Source organism: Cervus canadensis, chromosome 11, assembly GCF_019320065.1.
Source record: "Cervus canadensis isolate Bull #8, Minnesota chromosome 11, ASM1932006v1, whole genome shotgun sequence".
NCBI classification, from domain to species: domain Eukaryota; kingdom Metazoa; phylum Chordata; class Mammalia; order Artiodactyla; family Cervidae; genus Cervus; species Cervus canadensis.
Genome location: NC_057396.1, coordinates 76,095,113 through 76,106,645, shown reverse-complemented (window position 1 = coordinate 76,106,645; position 11,533 = coordinate 76,095,113). Strand labels below are relative to the sequence as shown.

At 38.1% G+C, this 11,533-nt stretch overlaps 1 pseudogene; it reads left to right on the top strand.

Annotated features, from left to right (window-relative positions):
- The first annotated feature begins 2,352 nt into the window (after positions 1–2,352).
- Positions 2,353–3,971, top strand: LOC122450396 (annotated as a pseudogene).
- The last annotated feature ends 7,562 nt before the right edge of the window (positions 3,972–11,533 follow it).

Genomic DNA, 11,533 nt, shown 5'->3' with positions numbered 1-11,533 from the left:
CAGGTAAGCCTCCAATCAAATCTATGATCTGTATGAATTTTCAGGGGCAGCAGTAACCAGGAAAATACATCAAGACACCTTTTTCCCTCTTGATTTATTCACAACTGAATACTGAATGCTTTGAATGTCATTATGTGTCTGTGATTTTTCAAAAGAGATTGTGTCACACACATCAAAGAAATTCGTAAGCAGGATATGTATTTACTTTTGTAAAAAAATAAAATGAACAAGAGGGTCTTGAGTCCTTGCTTTGCCATGCATGAGCTTCTAGAACTTGGACAAGTTGTTGAAGCTTAATTACTTTTTGTTTTCTCTTTTGGAGTATCAAAATATTAGCTCCATTGGCTGATTCTAAAATCTTTGAGAGTATCAAATTGTGTCTCAATGGAAAATTTATTATAATCTGGAGAGCACATAACTTCATTCATTAAAAAGAATAAGAACAGAGAGAAATAAACAAGGGGGACCCATATTAAGAGAACAATTATAAAAGGAAAGAAAAGGTATAAACATCACACCAGAATGAACAATTTATAGGAATGGGAGGACATGGACTCCAGTTATCAGTTTTTAAAAACTATTTATTTATTTATTTATTTTTATTTATTTGACTGTGCCAGGTCTCGGTTGTGGCATATAAAAGGATCTTCCTTGTAGAATGTGGGATCTAGTTTCCTGATCAGGGTTTGAACGCAGGCCCCCTGCACTGGGGGTATGGAGTCCTAGCTGGTGGACCACCAGGGAAGTCCCTGTCAGTTCAGTTATCATTCTGAAACTTTGCTGGCATTGGGCATCTGGAATGATTAACTAGTGGATACATTGGCTGGTGAAAGCGTTAGTCGCTAAGTCATGTCCTACTCTTTGAGACCCCATGGACTGTAGCCCGCCAGGCTCCCCTGTCCAGGGGATTCTCCAGGGGTGACTACTGGAGTGGGTTGCCTTTCCTGAACTAGAGTGTAAATGAGACCATGGTATGATCCCCCTGGCTGAGGGACAAAAGTAATGCTCTCTGCTTGGCAATAAAGAATAAGCTATCCCACAGTGATGACCATTTTGTGTATCTTTCTTGGTCTTCTGTACTTCCTGATCAGGGAATAGGTTTCTAATTTCATTGTATACCTTACAATTAGCACACAACCTGATATACTGTAAGTGCTTACTTAGTACTGGAAGAGAAAATGAATGCTGGACAGATTACTGAACAAATTCCAGCCCGTTATGGAGCCTACTAATTGATATTATGGAAAACTTATGTTACTTTTAAATGTAGAGGTGTTTTTTTCATTTTTTTCTTTTGGAGAGAAGGGAGAGGAATTCAACTATAAACCTGTATGGATATAGCTCTTGTCACTCAGTTAGGATTCAGAAATATACTGTGTTAGCCAAGTTCCCACTAGCAAGTTGTATTCTTGATTCCAAAGACCATGCTTTTTATTTCCCCACATTGCTTATGAAATCAGTAAGTCAGTCATTCATGAGTAGGTTGATATAATGAGTAACTTTTTTGTGCCCAGGGCTGTGGTAGAGAATTTGGGTTATATATACAATATTAGGAGAATATTTCTTAGTGATTGAGAACTCAGGCTCTGATTCAAAATGATGTGCGTTCAAATACCAGCTCTGCAATTTACTAGTTTTAAGGACTTCAGTCTGTAACTCCTTGTGAGTAAGCTTCAGTTTCCCATATATTAAATGGAGATAATATCTCACACAGTGAGGTAATAAATCAATGGGGGTAGAGCATGTATGTGGTGCCCTGAAAATAGAAAGTGCTCAGTAATTTCTAACTATCATAGTTTAATTCATTACTTAGGTCTACTTATACAGTATTGGGATATGAAGCTTAAATTAAGATAAAGAAATTATTATGAGTAACAAAATGATCAACAGCACTTCACAGGTTGTAACCGAAAAACAGTGTCTAGTGAGGGTGCAAGAGTGCTCAGTTGCTCAGTCATGTCCCGCTCTTTGCAAACCCAGGGACTACAGCACGTTAGGCCTCTCGGTCCTTCACCGTCTCCTGGAGTCTGCTCAAACTCATGTCCATTGAGATGATGATGCCATCCAATCATCTCATCCTGTTTCCCCCTTCTCCTGCCCTCAGTCTTTCCCAGCAACAGTGTCTTTTCCAATGAATTGGCTTTTTTTTTTCCCCTTTCTCTTTTTCAGCCATGCTGTGTTGAATGTGAAATATTAGTTCCCTGACTAAGGATCGAACTTGCCTCCCCCTGCATTGAAAGCATGGAGTCTTAACCACTGACTTGCCAGGGAAGTCCTATAACAAATCTCACATTTGACAGATTTTTCTGATAATTTTGTATGTCTCTTTCCATCTCAGAACTTTAGTTTCAATCATTTATGAGGATAGAAGATTGGGTTATAGTATCTTCAAAATTCTTAAAGGTAGAGCATTTCATATTTATACCAATATTTAAAAATTACCTTTTGTTGTTATGCCTAGGTTAACACAGAAAATTCTGATATAAGGCAATCTTGGGCATCATGAGAGTTCTAAGTTCAGATACTAACCAGCCTTTCTTTTTTCATTGATATAGGCTGTTCGCATACTGCACAAATGCTTCCCCCAGAGAACAGTACGGTCGTGACTGAGTTCATTCTTGCCGGGATAACCCATGACCCACAACTGCAGATCCCACTCTTTCTCGTGTTCGCGCTCATCTACCTCCTCACTCTGGTTGGGAACCTGGGGGTGGTCACGCTGATCCTGCTGGACTCTCGTCTCCACACCCCCATGTACCTCTTCCTCAGCCACCTCTCTCTGGTGGACTTTGCTTACTCCACAGCCGTCACTCCCAAAGTGATGGCAGGATTCCTCACAGGAGACAAGGTCATTTCCTACAATGCTTGTGCTGCTCAGTTGTATTTTTTTTTGCTGTCTTTCTGATTGTAGAAACTTTTCTTTTGGCCTCAATGGCCCATGACCGTCATGCAGCGGTGTGTAAACCACTCCATTACACCACCATCATGACACCAAGGGTGTGTGCCTGGATGGTGGTAGGCTGCTACGTCCTTGGTTTTCTGGAGGCCTCTGTGCACACTTGGAATGCATTCAGTCTCTCTTTCTGCAGAACCAATGTGATTGATCACTTTTTCTGTGATGCTACTCCTCTCCTGGCTCTCTCATGTTCAGACAGCAACAGAAGTGAGATGGTGTTTTTTATTTTGGCAGGCTTCAATATCGTCTTTACTATCATGGTCATCCTGGTCTCTTACCTGTTTATCTTTGTCACCATTCTGAGGGTGCGCTCATCAGGACATCAGAAGGCCTTTTCCACCTGTGCGTCCCACCTCACTTCCATCTCCATCTTCTATGGGGCAGGCGCCTTCATGTACCTACAGCCCGGCTCCAGCCACTCCATGGGCACAGACAAAATGGCGTCTGTGTTCTACACCATGGTCATCCCCATGCTGAATCCACTGATCTATAGCCTAAGGAACAAAGAGGTCAAGAGCGCCTTAAAAAAGGCTGTGGGGAAAGCAAAGTCTTCTCTAAGATACATATTTTAATTATAAAGAAACAAATAAGATGGTTTGATATAGTTCAGTCAAGCTAGGGAAAGTATTGACTTGCTAGGCTAACGATTATGTAAAATTTTGACATACCTTCTCAAGTTCTTTTTAAATCTGTGAAGCAAATGTGTGGACAAAGTGAGATCTCATGAAAAATAACTTTGGAAGCGTCAACCATGAACCTATAATTTATATTTTTAAGATTTCTTTTGAATTACATTTTATTGTATATTTGTTTCCATGATCATCCACATTCATATGCACATTTATATTCACATGCCTATTTAAGTACATATGCATTTAAGTACATATGCCTATTTAAGCCTATATGCATTTTATTCATGCAAATCACATGCAACTCATATAATTCATGGATATACAAACAATTGAGTTCAAGAGACAAACTAGACTTGTCTAGTTTTATAGTATAATTGGAAAAATGTTTTTGGTGTCTGATAATACATTCTTAAATGTAAACCTATATATTTTTAAATAGAAATGATCATTTGCTCTGTGATATTAATTTTATTTTTAGAAACATTTTACTTGAAAGTAAAATCATTTCATTTTAATATTTGTGCCAAACATCCTCATTCTGAGTGCTCTTGTTTGTTTTATTCTTTTTTTCAGTGATAATAAGCATCATTACATGAGCGCCTTTTTAAAACAATTTGATTTCTTTACGGCTGCTGGGTCTTTGTTGCTTCACGCTGGCTCTCTGTAGTTGCGGGGAGCGGGGACCACTCTTCACTGCCAGCACAGGCTTCTCACTGTGGTGGCTTCTCTTGTTTTGAAGCACAGGCTCTAGGAGTGTAGGCTTCAGTAGCTTCGGCTCGGGGACTCCAGGATACCGGCTCAGTAGTTGTGACTCATGGGCTTAGTTGCTCCCAAGCATGTGGGGTCTTCCCAGACCAGGGATGGAGCCTGGGCCCTGCACTGGCAAGTGGACATTTAGCCACTGGGCCAGCAGGGATGTCACCAGATGAGAATCTCTATTCAGCTCCATATCCATCTTTACTGACTCGTTACCCAGAGTAACATCTTCATGTGATAACTTTAATGAAAAAAGAATAGCGGCATATAAGACAAGGGAAACTAAAGAAAACATATTTTAATTCACTGAAATAAAAAAAAAAAAAAAACCAACAGCATTAGTTTTACAGTAAGACTTGACTCTTTTGTCTTCAGATGCTCAGCCCAGGACACATTTTATGCTCCTTCCTTCCTGTGTAGTGTCAGGTCTTCAACTGATCGATCCATTCAGGCTCAAATTACAGGTTCAGCTGACCGATACTTACCACACTCCAAGAATAATGTAGGGTGACTTTTAACTTTGGGTATATCAGAACACTAAGACTCATTCAGAGATCTGATAGATATCTTTTACAAAGAAAACAGTATCTAATTAATTGAATCTAAAAAGGATTTCTTTGAATTATCAATTCACTATATACTGGTTTTTCTATGAATATTTCTTTCTAGGTTAAGTGATTTGGAACACATGTGTAATAGAAAGCATATGAAACTGTATATTTATTTCAAACCCTGGACTCATATATGGGAAGCCTTTAGTACACCACTTTTTCATGTGATGTCTGAAATCACATCGAGGGCTCCTGTGGTTTGACTTGAAGGGTCAGCACGTCCCATTATGGAGTGACAAAGATAATTAAGTGTATATCCTTCAGAACCAAGGCAAAAATGTAGGAACAGATTATCTCTCCTGATAGGGAGGGGATATCTCGTTTTTGGAGAAAAGGATCTGACTTCTTCATTTTCTGTGAGTTTTCCTTGTAAAATGTGAAAACCTCCTTGGAGCTGTTAAGTGTGAAGAATCATTTTTGCTACATAATTTGCAGATCCCAGTGGAAAAACCAAAATGTCGAGCACTTTGTTAAAGATGTATGATAATTTTAAGTTGGCCAGAGCAGAGTGTTAAACCCAGAGCAGAGCCTTCTAAGCATAAAGTCCGAGTGACGAACGGGATTTATGCTCATGACGCCAGCCCCGAAGAGTCCTCCTCATCTTAGATAAAATCTTTAAAAAATTCCCAAACCATTAATGTTTAAAATTAAGTTATTCTCCACATTTTATGCCATCATGAAAAGGCAAATTAAAGCAACAATGGAAGACTGCTGCACATCTTTTAGAATGGCCATGTGCAGAACTCAGAATCACCAAGTGCCACGAAGGTTGTGGAGCAACAGGGCCTCTCACTCATTGCCGACAGGAAGGCAGGCTGCTGCAGCCTCTTTGGTAGACAGTTTGCCAGCTTCTTACAAAACGAAACACACTCTTACTACATAATCTAGCACTTGTTCTACTTGGTATTTACCCAGAGGAAGTGAAAACTTATGCCCAGGCAAAAGCTAGCTCAAGGATATTTATAGCATCTTCATTCATTACTGCCAAAATTTGGATGCATATAATATGTCCTTCAATAAATGAATGGACTAATAAGCTGTGTAATCCAAACAATAGAATGCTATTCAATATTAAAAAGAAATGAGCTATCAAGTGGTGAAAAGACATGGAGGAAACAAATTCATACCTCTAAATGAATGACACCAGTCTGAAAAGACTATCAACTATGTGACTTTGTTATATGACATCCTGGAAAAGGTAAAGTGTTGTAGACTGTAAAACAGACAAGTGCTTGTTAGGAGTCAGGGCTTTGGAAAGGATGAGTAGATGGAGCACAAAGGATTTTTAGTGCAGTAAAAGTATTCAGTGTAATATGATAATGATGGATAATATCATTATCTAGTCAAAGCTATGGTTTTTCCAGTAGTCATGTGTGGATGTGAGAGTTGGACCATAAAGAAATTAAATGCTGAAGAACTGATGCTTTTGAACTGTGGTGTTGGAGAAGACTCTTGAGAGTCCCTTGGACTGCAAGGAGATCCAACTAGTCCATCCTAAAGGAAATCAGTCCTGAATATTCATTGGAAGGACTGGTGTTGAAGCTGAAACTCCAGTACTTTGGCCACCTGATGCGAAGAACTGACTCATTTGAAAAGACCCTGAAGCTGGGGAAAATTGAGAGCAGGAGGAAAAGGGGATGACAGAGGGTGAGATGGTTGGATGGCATCACCGACTTGATAGACATGAGTTAGAGCAAGTTCTGGGAACTGGTGATGGACAGGGAGGCCTGGCATGCTGCAGTCCATGGGGTTGCAAAGAGTCGGACACGACTGAGAGACTGAACTGAGCGAATTTCATTATATATTTGTCCAAATCCATAGAATATGGAACACTAAGAGTGAACCCTAATGTAAACTATTAACTTCATATAGTTATGATGTGCCAATGTATGTTTACCCTTGGAAACATATTTCTCACTTCTTGTTTGTTTTCTCTATACTTCAGGCTCCCTTGCAATCATATTGATAAAATTCGAATTGACACTAACTTTTTGGATTGTGGCAGAGAACAAATACATGCTTGTTTTGAAAGTTTTCCTCCTACACACAAAGAAATTTCCTTGCAAAATGATAGGAGTGTATAGTGATTATCTACAATGCATTTTTATCGCACTCTCTCCTTCCATCTGCAGAAACCTCTGGAGTCACTTGTGGAAGATGTCAGTATTACTAAGTGTAAGAATGAGAGGGCATGGTCTCTCTATACCACTTAGAAATGAATTTTTTGAAAACTACTTAACTCATATATGATTGTAAGAAAAGCAAGAAATAAAATTTCATTAGAAGGTGTGCAATATGCATAAAAGGGAAGTAAGATTAGTGTTGGGTGAATAAAGTAAAGTAGGAATGCTTGTGATTTGCTAGATTTTACTTCTAGATGTATTATGGCTTCCAAATTCAAAGGGCACAATAGACACAGAAGGATATTTGCTTCCAAAAGGAAAAGAAAAAAATCCCACAGCACTGATGGAAGTAATGCTGTCTGAAGCCTTTGTGACTGGTTCAGTGTCCCAGCCTGTGTTTTCCTTCCTGCTCTGATGTCCACATCAGCTGCTTCCAAGAGTGTTAATAACCTCTTTTTCTTTATTTTTGGGAACAGATGGGTTTATTGGAGAAGAAATAGCAACTCATACACCCGTGACTTTCCTTAGGAAGTTTCCTAAGTATTTGGTCCCCATAGGAAAGGTTTTAATTAAAATATTCAGTACATGAGGCATGGAGCTGTGGATAGATCCCAGGAGGACTTGTTCCTGAGAGCTTCATGTCAGAGTAATGCCCTTCAAGACATCTGTCGTCAGACTCTTCGATACAAATCTGGTTTCATTCAGTCTCATTATAGTGCAAAGAACCTGGTGTCCAGGGCAACCTTGTTCACTTAATTTTATTACAAGGGGGTGTCAGTGCTTGAGGTCTTTTTCTTCACAGTAACATTGTTGTGATTCTTCAGTAAACATGACCTTGGATGGCATTCTCTGATAACAAGAGGCATCTTTTATATAGACTGAGTGATATGCTAAGCATTTCACATCTTTTGTTTTATTTCATCCTCACAGCACTCTGTAAAATATCAAGGGTGGTTATTAGTAATTTTGTTAAAAAGTTTCAGAAAGTGAGGCTAAGTGATGTAAAGGAATTCATTTTATTCCCATCTGAAACAAGAAATCTAGAATTTTGAGGTTTGACATGTAGCGCCAAGGAATCCAATTATGGTCCAAAAAGACATAATGAAATGGGTGAGATAATTCAGAAGAAACAAACTTACAATGAATGTCATGCAATGAATGTCATGGAGGTAAAATCTACAGCATGGTGACTATAGTTAACAGTCAATAGACTATTGTCAATAAGCTTGTATTGCATATTTGAAAGTCGCTCAGAGAGTGGCATGGCAAATAGATGGGGAAACAGTCACAGACTTTATTTTTCTGGGCTCCAAAATCACTGCAGATGGTGACTGCAGCCATGAAATTAAAAGACGCTTGCTCCTTGGAAGAAAAGTTATGACCAACCTAGAAGCATATTAAAAAGCAGAGGTCCATCTTGTCAAGGCTATGGTTTTTCCAGCAGTCATGTATGGAGGTGAGAGTTAGATTATAAAGAAAGCTGAGCACCGAAAAATTGATGCTTTTGAACTATGGTGTTGGTGAAGACTCTTGAGAGTCCCTTGGACTGCAAGGAGATCCAACCAGTCCATCCTAAAGGAGATCAGTCCGGGGTGTTCATTGGAAGGACTGATGCTGAAGCTGAAACTCCAGTACTTTGGCCACCTGATGCTAAGAACTGACTCATTTGAAAAGACCCTGATGCTGGGAAAGATTGAAGGCAGGAGGAGAAGGGGCCGACAGAGGATGAGATGGTTGGATGGCATCACTGACTCAACAGACATGAGTTTGAGTAAACTCCTGGAGTTGGTGATGGACAGGGAAGCCTGGCGTGCTGCAGTCCATGGGGTCACAAAGAGTCGGACACGACTGAGTGACTGAACTGAACTGAACTGAACTGAACTGAAGAGAATAGATCTTCAAATTACTACCACAAGGACAACAAGTTGTGACTATGTGTGGGGATGCATGTTAACTAGATTAGTGTGGTGATCATTTTGTAATGCATGCAAATATTGAGTCACTGGGTTGTACACCTGAAACTACCTTATTGTTGTATGCCAAGTGTACCTCAGAAATAAAGATAATTTAGATCTCAGCACAAAGAGGAAGCCATTACCTACTTCTCTCACTTAGTTATCATCTGACTTTGTCTTTTAAGGATGTTAGTGGTTGCAATCCTGGGACTAGAGGAGGAAAAATTAGTAGAAAAATACATCTTAGGGCAGCTTTAGGAAATGTCGATGTTAGTGTAACTTAAGGAGTAGCAGAAACTAGTCCTTTTTGTTTTTTAGCAGTTAGAAATAAGTGTTTTATATTGTCACAGTTGAAACCCAAATATATGTTTCAGCTCAATATATTTCAGTTCAAAGAGCTTTTATCTTTTTAAAATTGTTGAATTTTAACACTCAAAGTGATCACTGATACAGCTGGGTTTCAATCTGCCTCTTGTTTTCTATTCATCCCATCTGTTCTGTTTCATTTTTCCTTCCTTTTATGAATAAGGTTAACTCACAGTAAGTAATTGACTAACTTTGCTTTCCTATCCCCTATTATTGTAGCTTCCACCTTTCATTTATTAAGTTATATGTTAATATTTTTTATTTTTTCTCACTATTAAGAACAGTGTAACATTTTGATTCTTATTGTTTCCCACTCCTTTTCGCTTTTATTGTCATATATTTTAACTTCAAATATAACTAAACTTTTGAAGATATTTTCAACATCATTTTAAAAAGTTATCTTTTTTTTTGCATTATTCACATATTAGTCTTTCCAGAGACTATTCTAATTTCCTGTACTTTCAGGTTGGAACTTTTTTATTTGCTTGGAAGAACTCCTTTAGAGCATCTTTCAGTACAGACCTGTAGTCAACTGAACCTGTCAATCTGTTGTCTGAAAGATTTTGATTTTGTTTCATTTTTGAAACATATGATAGCTGATTATAAAATTCTAGATTGTGAATGACTTATCCTTTCTGCATTTAAAGGCATCACTCCGTGTATAACTGAGCCACTTTGCTGGACAGCAGGAATTAACACAACATTGTAAACCGACTACACTTCAACACTAAAATTAAAAAATTAAACAATCACTCCACTCAATTCTGAAGTTATTATTTATTTTGATAAATCAGCAGTCAGTCTCTATACATTATAGCATAATAGTATATATTGTACTATATATATATACTATGCTATCAGTGAAATTAACATCACAGTCATTGTAAATTATAAGAGTAACTGACTTACATTTTACTTACCATAATCATCACTTATTAGTAGTAACATAACTATGTGCACATTTTATATTCCAACTTTAAATGTAATTTGCAGTATTTCTTGAATAAAATAGTTTAATACACATGCTCTCAAGGAATGTTTGTGAGTTAATAAAAGAATAACAGTACTCATAATAAAAATTTTGAGTGATTATCCCTTTAGGCATTGTTGCTATACTACCTGTATCTATATTTATCTCTGTATCTATATAAACTCTTTCCAACTATAGTATGATGTGATGATGTCTACAGTACCATCACTCCGATCTTATTTCAAGTACTTGCCAAAGCTTTCATAAGTACAAGATAGAGACTCTTGTATTTAAATCTGGACATGTCTGTGTGCACATTATATCTCCAAATCTCCCACACTATATAGATACTGGTAAATGCATGAACTTAGAAGAAAGCAAGATTCTAAGGCATTTCCAGTAATAAGAGTAGCAGTTGTTTCTACCAGGACAAGTGAAAAAGTAAAACCCAAACATCAGTAGTGTAAGATGATGACTGATACATACAGAGTCTGAACGCCTTGGCATATGAGAACTCCATTCAGTCATGCCTCAGTATAGTGGATATTAACTACTCAAAAATGACACAGTATATAGCTTCTAGGAATTACTCCACTGGGGCTTTTAAAACTCAGAGGCTATAAGGAATACTTTTTAGATATGATGGGTTCTTCTTGAGAAATGTTAATATGGCTTGCAATAATGCACATTTCCAAATTAGTGAGAACAAAATGTACTCTAATCTAAACCTGTTTCTTCTTGACCTGCAATCAGGTTTTGCAGGAAACAGGTAAAGTGGACTGGTATTCTTATCTCTTTAAGAATTTTCTACAGTTTGTTGTGATCTGCACAGTTGAAGACTTTAGCATACTCAATGAAACAGAAGCAGATGTTTTTCTGGAATTCCCTTGCTTTCTATGTGATTCAGCAAATGTTGGCAATTTGATCTCTAGTTCCTATGCCTTCTCTAAATCCTGCTTGTACCTCCTGAAGTTCTTGGTTCACATACTGCTGAAGTCTAACTGAAAGGGTTTTAAGCATTACTTTGCTAGCATGTGAAATGAGTGTAATCGTATGGTAGTTTGAACATTCTTTGGCATTGCCCTTCTTTGGGATTGGAATGAAAACTGACCTTCTCCAGTCCTGTGACCACTGCTGAGTTTTCCAAATTTGCTGACATGCTGA